This window comes from Pan troglodytes, chromosome 10, assembly GCF_028858775.2.
Source record: "Pan troglodytes isolate AG18354 chromosome 10, NHGRI_mPanTro3-v2.0_pri, whole genome shotgun sequence".
NCBI lineage: Eukaryota > Metazoa > Chordata > Mammalia > Primates > Hominidae > Pan > Pan troglodytes.
This window is the reverse complement of record NC_072408.2, coordinates 37003887-37012817: the sequence shown is the minus strand read 5'-3', so window position 1 is coordinate 37012817 and position 8931 is coordinate 37003887. Positions and strand designations below refer to the sequence as shown.

The 8931-nt window shown below is 38.2% G+C and overlaps 1 pseudogene; it reads left to right on the top strand.

Moving 5' to 3' along the window:
* The first annotated feature begins 1215 nt into the window (after positions 1–1215).
* Positions 1216–1941, top strand: LOC745868 (small ribosomal subunit protein eS6-like; annotated as a pseudogene).
* Positions 1942–8931: the final 6990 nt, after the last annotated feature.

The following is an 8931-nucleotide window of genomic DNA, read 5'->3' as shown; positions in this document are numbered from 1 at the left end:
AGAGACCAATTTAGTCAGGGCAAGTTATAATACACCAATCATGATGATTGATCCTGCGCAAGCAGAAAGCACATGGAAACAATTTAAATGTTGTCCATGAAACTACTGCTTTCAGACCTCGTGGGATTTTATTTATCAGGATCACTGATTTCAGAGGCACCGTAGAGCCAGGAAAGAATAAGAGGTTTGGAACGTTGTTCCTTGGGATTCAAGGTGGAAAATGTACAAAAAGAAAGGAGCAGTTGGTATCACTTCTTGTCTCTTTGTCTACTGCTTCTGTAACAGAATTTTCCTCTGAATCTTATATTCAATGCTTAATTTGAATAGTCCATGTAGTTGCATTTTGAGAATTTGGAAAAGGCATTTTAGTTAGCGCCCCATCCTGTCCCTGTATTCTTTTTCTTTAGCTAACTCCAATTCTGTCTGGCAGGTGGGAATTCATTTAGGTGGGCTGCTTTTTAAAAACTAAACAAAAAACAGTCATTACTACTATTGTGCAGGTTTTACATATAAATACTCTGTTTTGAAAAATGACTCTTTCTTGGAGTCACTTGAAGGTAAAACAGCCTATGTTTATACATGCACATTTTTCTCCCTTACACATATGGAAGAAAAGTAAAACCGTTGCAAAATTATGACACTTTCAAGCAAATTCTTTTTATGATTAATTTCTTGCTGTTATTTAAGATAGATTCTCCCCCAATGTTTATATTTTGATTTTGAGGGAAAAAGTAACATTTTTGATGATGCCATTTAGTAAAGGGATTATCTGATTCTCTAAGGTTCTTGGGGCCCATTGGGCTCAGGCAGGAATTTTTTGGTAGTATGCTAGACTGATTCTGATTGTGAAGATTGTCAGACACCTGTGATTGATTGAAAGGAAGAAAGGCATTCCTCTCAGCTGCTAGTAGAATAGGATGTTTATTTTTAGTTTACTTACTTTTTTTTTTTTTTACAAAAATGGCAAAATTGGTGATTTGACTAAATTGACTCATTCAGAACACTTATAGAGATCAGATATCCAGAGCACATGAACAAATCCTTTTCTTTAGTTTTGCATTGGTATCTGAATGCTGGCTTTCCTGTTTACTGGATTAACATCACTAAACTTTAGCTTTGCCATCTAAAATGAAGAATAATAATACTACTTGCCTCATAGAGTTTTTGTGTTATTTAAATGAGATAATTTGGGAGGCCACCATCAACAGCTTCAAGATGAAGCTGAACATCTTCTTCCCAGCCACTGGCTGCCAGAAACTCATTTAAGTGATTGATGAATGCAAAATTCTTGCTTTTTATGAGAAGCGTATGGCCACAGAAGTAGCTGCTGACGCTCCGGGTGAAGAATGGAAGGGCTACGTTGTTTGAATAAATGATGGGAACGACAAACAAAGTTTCCCTATGAAGCAGTGTGTCTTGACCCACGGCTGTGTCCACCTGCTACTGAGTAAGGGGCATTCCTGTTACAGACCAAGGAGAACTAGAGAAAGAAAGCGAAATCTGTTAGTGGTTACGTTGTAGATGCCAATCTGAGCGTTCTCAACTTGAGAGAAGGATATTCCTGGACTGATTGGTACTACGGTGCCTTGTTGCCTGGGGCCCAAAAGAGCTAGCAGAATCCACAAACTTTTCAATTTCCCTAAAGATGATGTCTGTGAGCATGTTGTAAGAAAGCCCTTCAACAAAGAAGGTAAGAAACCTAGGACCAAAGCACAGAAGATTCAGCGTCTTATTACTCCATGTGTCCTGCAGCACAAACAGTGGCGTATTGCTCTGAAGAAGCAGCGTACTAAAAAAATCAGGAAGAGGCTGCAGAATATGCTAAACTTTCGGCCAAGAGAATGAAAGAGGCTGAAGAGAAGCACCAGGAACAGAGTGCCAAGAGATGCAGACTCTCCTCTCAGCGAGCTTCTACTTCTGTCTGAATCCAGTCAAAAATAAGATTTTTTTGAGTAACAAGATCAGACTAAAACAAAAATAAATAAATGAGGTAATTTACGACTCTAATGCCTAGGTCGTAAACATTAGCTATTATCATTCAGATTCATAATTATATATCTAGATTTCTATTCACCTTGTAGGAACAGAGTGAAAATGCCAAATTGCTTACGGGGAGAAAGAGAGGAAGGCATTTCTTCTTTCATTATAGAGATTGAGAAGCTTGGACACAGGGCATTCGTGGACACGGTTATCTACTACGTGGCTTCTTTTTCCGTTTTGTTTCTACCATCCACATTTCTCCACCCCTAACCTTGCCAGGCTCTTCTCTTTTCCTGTGTCTGCTTTCTCCTTGCTTATACTCCTCTTCCTCCTTGTTACTTGAAATTCCATAAAATATTTTTTCTTCCCTGGGCCTTTGGACATGCTGTTCTCTCTGAGTGGGATGGTCTTTCCCTCCAATCCCTCTGTTCGTTGAATTTGAAACTATTATTCAAAGCAACATGTCTTACTTCTATATTTTCTGATTCACTACTTTGCCCTTCTGTGAGCACCACTTGTATTCTGAACCTCTCTTCAAACCATTTCTTGAACTGCGATATTAGTTATTTATGTACTTGATTTTATATACAGACCAAATTGCATATTCTCTCTGGGTAATGGCATAGGAAAATGACATAGGTAGGCAGTATGAAGAGATCCCTTCAATAACCATTTCCAAATAACTATATGGAAATGCTAATAGATATGAAAGGAATGCTGCTGACTTACTTTGAGGAAACTACAAGTACATCAACGTGGTAATATCAAAGGGAATCTTAGAATGACAGGATTTTAGAGAGGATCTTAGGAGGATGATAACAGGAAAACATTTAACTTCTCAGGGATTAAATTTCTCACAGAACTGGATGTCCATGCGGATGCTCTATCACATCTTCCCTGGCCATGAGTTCTCTGCCTTCTCAACCCTTGACTTCCAGGGTCTTCCTCAATAATAAAGCCTAATGTGGATTCTTCCTGGGGATAATTATCCACCAAAGATGGGAAGGTACCATGGATAGCCTAGAAATTTATGAATCTCCAGTCCATTTTGTTGCCCACCTTGTGCTCCACTGAGTGACATCAGTGGCTGTGGGACATACTCTGCCATGAGGCAGACAGTAAATTGACACCACATCCACTTTCCAGAGTCCTGAATAAATAAGTGGGGGGCCAGGAGAGGAGCATATGCTCTTGATGTCTTAGTTAGCATTTAAGTTATTCTTAGATATAAAATAATATATATGGCAGGCTCTATCCCCCAGCTTATTTGGTGCACAACAGTCTTTCACTCAGCAACCAAGCTGGAAATTGTGCTCCTATTCTCACTCAGCTCCTCCCACTCCCTGGTGCTACTCAGTGGACCTCCTGGATATCTAATCTACCCTGTACACTTGTCAGCATCCCTGCCTACATCTATGCCTGCGCTAGCTTTGTAACTAAACTGAATGATGCTTTCACTCTAATCTATTTTTTTCACTCAGACAGGAGTTCTTTTTCTAGGATCCAGTTGTTTTATGGCATTCCCCTAGTAAAAACTGCCAAGAGCTTCCACCTTCTTATAGGATTTTGTCATGTAACCCCCTTCCCAATCTGGCTAGTTTGTGTTTTCCTATTCCTAAGATCCTCTCTGAGATCCTGTCATTCTAAGATTCCCTTTGATTTTCCACATTGATGTACTTGTAGTTTTCTCAAAACAGCATGTCGTTTCATATCTCTTAGCATTTCCGTCTCTTGTTACCTGCCAAGAATGCCTTACCCTGAACCCTACTTCCCTTTACCCAGCTAGTTCCTACTTATTGTTTAAGATCAGCTTCAAATGAAATATTCCCCTTTATATTTCTGTGTATCTACAACACTGGGTGTTAATACATTACAGTATTTCTCACATTAAATTCTAGCCATTTGCACAGTTCTCTCTCACTAGACTCTGAGCTATTCATTTTTATAATCACACCTTCCCACACATTTCAACCATCTTTTCTTCAATCCCTAGCAGTAGCTATTATATAGTAGATGCTCAATTTACTCAAAAATTAAATCGAACTGTTAAATAAGAATGACTACAATTTAAATAAAATATTTAAATATTTTAAATGAATAAATTAATTTTAGAATAAATATACTGAAAATTCTATTAATGTGAACCCTAATTGACCAGTTCATTTCATAGAAGAGTTCTCAGTTGTATTCCTCAAATAAATTTCCTAAATAAGAGCAGCTAAATTATATTTTCTTTTTAAGTTATAAACACTTGAAGTTCTCAAGTTGAAAAACTTGGATTATATTAATGATCATGTATAATGTATAAAATGATCACGTATAAAGTTAATTTTTAAAAGTTTGTAGATTAACAAAGCAGATCTACTGACTTTTGCTAATGTTCTAGCTAGTGAACTGGACTTTGTAATCCAATTAAAATGTTTGGTTTTTTTTAAAAAACTCCAAACTTTCGGTGTCTCTGGAGTGCTCAGCTATAGTGTATGATTAGTTAAGAAAACATGCATATGATCACTTAGTTGGTTTGCCTTTAAGTCTCAGGTTTTCATTTTTGAAATTATCTTAAACAGTATTTAGACTTTGGAGTCCTGCTACTGTTTTTCAAGTGTTAATGGGAAAAAAACAAAAAAAAAACAAAAAAAAACTTCAAAGACCTGGGCCCTTTAGTTAAAAAAATAATAATCTGAAAGTTCTCACAGTTATTGGAGATTTATCTGGTTTAGCAGAAATTGTTTGAGTTGTACGGTCATCTTATTGATTTTTTATTTTTTTTTCAAGAAGATTACTCATTGGAGACGAGGAGTCCTTGATATCCAATTTTAGTACCTCATCTTTCCTCTACCTGCAAAAAAGGATTTTTTAAAATGCTGTTTGAGCATTTTAAAATTTTTGGAAAATAGTTTTCTGAATATCCAGCATTAGTTTTTCACTTCTGTTTCTTTGGGCAGAAATGAAGAGTATGAAGAAAACTGCCAAAGAAGAGTTAAATAATCACCCTTTTCTGAGCCAAACCCAGGGCCTCTTGGTTTGGGTGAGATTAAGTATCAGCACAACATTTTTTAATTTGTGTCCTTTAAAAGGGTTCTTTTCAGGACACTGTGAGGAATGTGAGGTTTGGCTTCCTTTTTCACGTAGGAAGTGCTGAAAGGAACACTTTATGCCTTTTATGACTATATGTTTCATGAAGAATTTTTAACTTTGTCATGGTGTACAACTAGAATAGTATTTATTAACTTTTAGCTCGATAGAGCTGTGTGCATCTACAGCCAGGCCCAGCTACTCCTCCTCCATCAGGTGCTCCTACATCCATCTCCTTTATCCCCTCCATCTGACCAGTTGCCACTCCTATTGGTTTCATTTGAAACGCCTCTAAAACACACCCTTTCTCACCCAGGCCTTTCTATCTTTTCCTCCTCATTCCTTGTTCTCTCTGGTTTAAACCATTCTTCACACAGCTCTTACTCATCTTCACCCCTTTTCCAAAATGTCCCAATTTATCATACAAATTGAAACGGTTTTGCCTAGTTTACAAAATGCTCCTTAATCTGTTCCTATTGTCTATACCCTGTCTTGATTGTTACTGCTCTTTTGAACCTACTCACAAATTTCCTGTTTCCCAAAGTAGTGAATTTTGGCGCATACTTCAGAGTCAGAGCTGTTTGTTAAAAAATGTACATTGCTGACTTAAAATTTTGGGTTCCAGCTTGGGAATCTGCATTTAAGTGGATTCTTCCAAGTGATTCTTATGTGCATTAAAGTAGAAAGCCTCTGCCCACTTCCCTCTCCTTTCCTCACTGACTCTGCTTCTCTTTAAATTCTAGAAAACATGCCTCTTCTGCATAGGGTGAAGTCGCCAATACATGTTCACTTATGCTGCTTTCTGATGATTCGTGTTTCTGCAACTGGAGTGTAAGCTCCCTGAGGCAGGGGTCATGTTTGTATTGTATGATGAGGCAGAAAGATCACTGGGCTGGAAGTTGGACAAGTTGACCTTTATTGCAATTTCTACCTATGAGGACAAACATGGGATCTTACCATCTCAGTTTGCTCATAGGTGAGGGTGAGAACTGGCAGCAATGATGTCTAAGTTCCTCTGTGCTCTAAAAGCTGCAATGTCACAGTTGCAGAAAGGTCAAGAGCTTCAAATCTTAGCTCTGCCATTAGCTGTGTAATTTTAAGCAAGGAATAATTTCTTCAAGTCTTCAATGGGGGGATAACATATACCTTCTGAGGTTGCTATGAAGGTAATACATGTAAAGTGCCTGGCACAATGCTTATATGTAATGATATTTGCATATTATTATTCCGTGTTCTCCCACACCTCTCCTGGTGCTGGATAAAGACAGGCTATGACTTATTGGAAGATCACACTCTTAAGACACTGTCCTCTTGCATAGCTTCTATCTGTAGACAGTTTAGTTCAATGATAAAACATGCAACTGATTAGGTGCACACTTGGCTCCACTGCTTAATAACTCAGTGACCCTTGTGCTTGTTATTTTAACTTTTTTGAAATGGAAACTCAAATACTGTCTTTACCATAAAGTTGTTGTGAGGTTTAAATGAAATAACACATTTAAATGCCCAGCCAGTGCTTAACCCAGAGCGAATGTTAGCGACTGTTAATACTTCTGCCTAGGGTTAGCCTGATTCAGATGAAAGCACACTGCTCTGAGACTCAAAAGACCTGCATTTGAGTCCTGAAATAGCCATTATCTCACATGATTTTCGACGGGTTATGGTATCTGCCTCAACTTTAGTTTCCTGCTCTGCAAAATAATGCTAATAGTAACCCATTCCGTAGGGCAGCAAAAGAATTAGATAAGGAAATGCATGGGAAAATATTTTCATAAGGTAAAGTGCTACACCAGGCATTACTTATATTTATTGTTATTATCTTCTCTGTATCCATAAAACGAAGGAATTAAATAAAATAATAGCCAATTACTTTATTGTTTATTTAAAATGTACCAGGTTACAAGCATTTAATCCTCTCACTTAATCCTCACAAAATCCATTGTATATATTATAATTCCTCTTTTACAGCTGTGGAAATTGAGGTTCAGAGAAGCCAAATAACTTGCTCAAGGACTCACACCCAGTTGCAAAATTGGAACTGAAACCAGGAAAATCGACACCAAAGAGCAAACCCTCAACCACTCTTAGATTTCTAAGATCCCTTCCAGCCAAGCAATCCTGTTCTCTTGGTCATAGCTCTTCACAGAGAGATTGGACCTGGTGGTTGGAAAAACATCTTGGGAGCTTTCCAATTGAGTGGAAGAACCCGTGGAGTTTTAGAACAAAACCAAGTAGCTGTTAGATGGCTACACTTTGCCTTCACTGCAGGCTCCTGATTCTTTATGGTTGGACATAGAAGCTCCCGGGACCCTGCAGCCCTGCCTGCATCTCCACGGACTGGAGAAAGCCCAACTGTTTAAGTTTCCTCACAGAGAAGACTCTGGCTTCTGCCTCTCCTTAATTTTGTCAATTGCATTTCTTTATTTCAATGCCAATCTAGTCAGAGGTTTCTTCTGCTTCAGCTTCCATAAGCTTAACACCTTTCCACATCACGACTGTGACTGTTTTTCTTGTGATGACACATTTTAAATCTGGCATGTGTTTGTGTTTACCAAGTTACTAAAACCCCATTCAACGAAACGGACTCCCGAAATCTTATCTTTTTGTTTGTTTGTTTGAGATGAGGAGGCTCGCTCGGTCGCCCAGGCTCGAGTGCAGTGGTGCGATCTCGGCTCACTGCGACCTCTCCCTCCCGGGTTCACGCCATTCTCCTGCCTCAGCCTCCGGAGTAGCTGGGACTACAAGCGCCCGCCACCACACCCGACCATTTTTTTTTTTTCTATTTTTAGTAGAGATGGGGTTTCACTGTGTTAGCCAGGATGGTCTCAATCTCCTGACCTCATGTGATCCTCCCGCCTCGGCCTCCTAGGGTGCTGGGATTACAGGTGTGGACCACCGCGCCTGGCCCTGAAATCTTATATATTTTTCAATGATTTTTCCATTAAGTTGATAATTAAGTCCCCACAGTACTCCTTTCTCCACCTTTACCTTGTCTCACGTACAGTGGTTTTTAAAAGTCCAAGTGTCTGATGATGTGCATCAGTGCTGAGACGTATTATCTCCGTCTGACTTTTGAACAACTATAGGTGGATTTATGTGGTTTTTCACACGTTTACTGTAAACTCGGTAGCTACTGAGAATTATGGTTGATTCTTATGTAGCACTTGTAAATTTGCCAAGTGCTTTTATATATATTTTAGATCTCAACAGTATTATCCCCATTCTGTAAATGAGGAAACTGAGGTTCAGAGTGGTGAAGGGCTCTGCTCTAGGTCACAAAATAGAGTTGTTGGGACTCGAATATGTTTATTGAGTCCAGGTCTCATATTCTTCGCATTACACCACTCTCCCTATATATTTTCTAATCCCTAACTGGTCTAACTTGCAAAATGAGATTATGTAATTATGGCAGAAATACCTTACATTGACATAGTGTTTTATAATGCACTCGTATCTCATTTGATCTTCACAGCAACCTTTGAGTGAGATTCTTTCTTACAGGTAAGGAAACTAAGGTTCAAGGGAGCTAGATGGCTTGCCCAAATTCACACAGCTAATCAGAAGCATAACCAGAATTATATTCTTCGTGGTTTTTATACTCTGCCAACCTGCTGATTGTGACTTGGATAATAAGATACTTTAATCCCCATTTGTTTTATTAAAAAAAGATAGGCAAACCAAAGATTAATACGAAGAAACCAGTCACCATCAAATCACATTTGCAATTATATATTTTCTTTTAAAGTTCTATAATTGAAAATATTCTTTTAAAGATCTGTTTTAAAATTTAAGAATAATGATAGGGATTTAAGTTAATGATTGAAAAAAGTCCCTCCTTTTTTCTTTTAAGAAATGATATAATTATTCTATTATCAT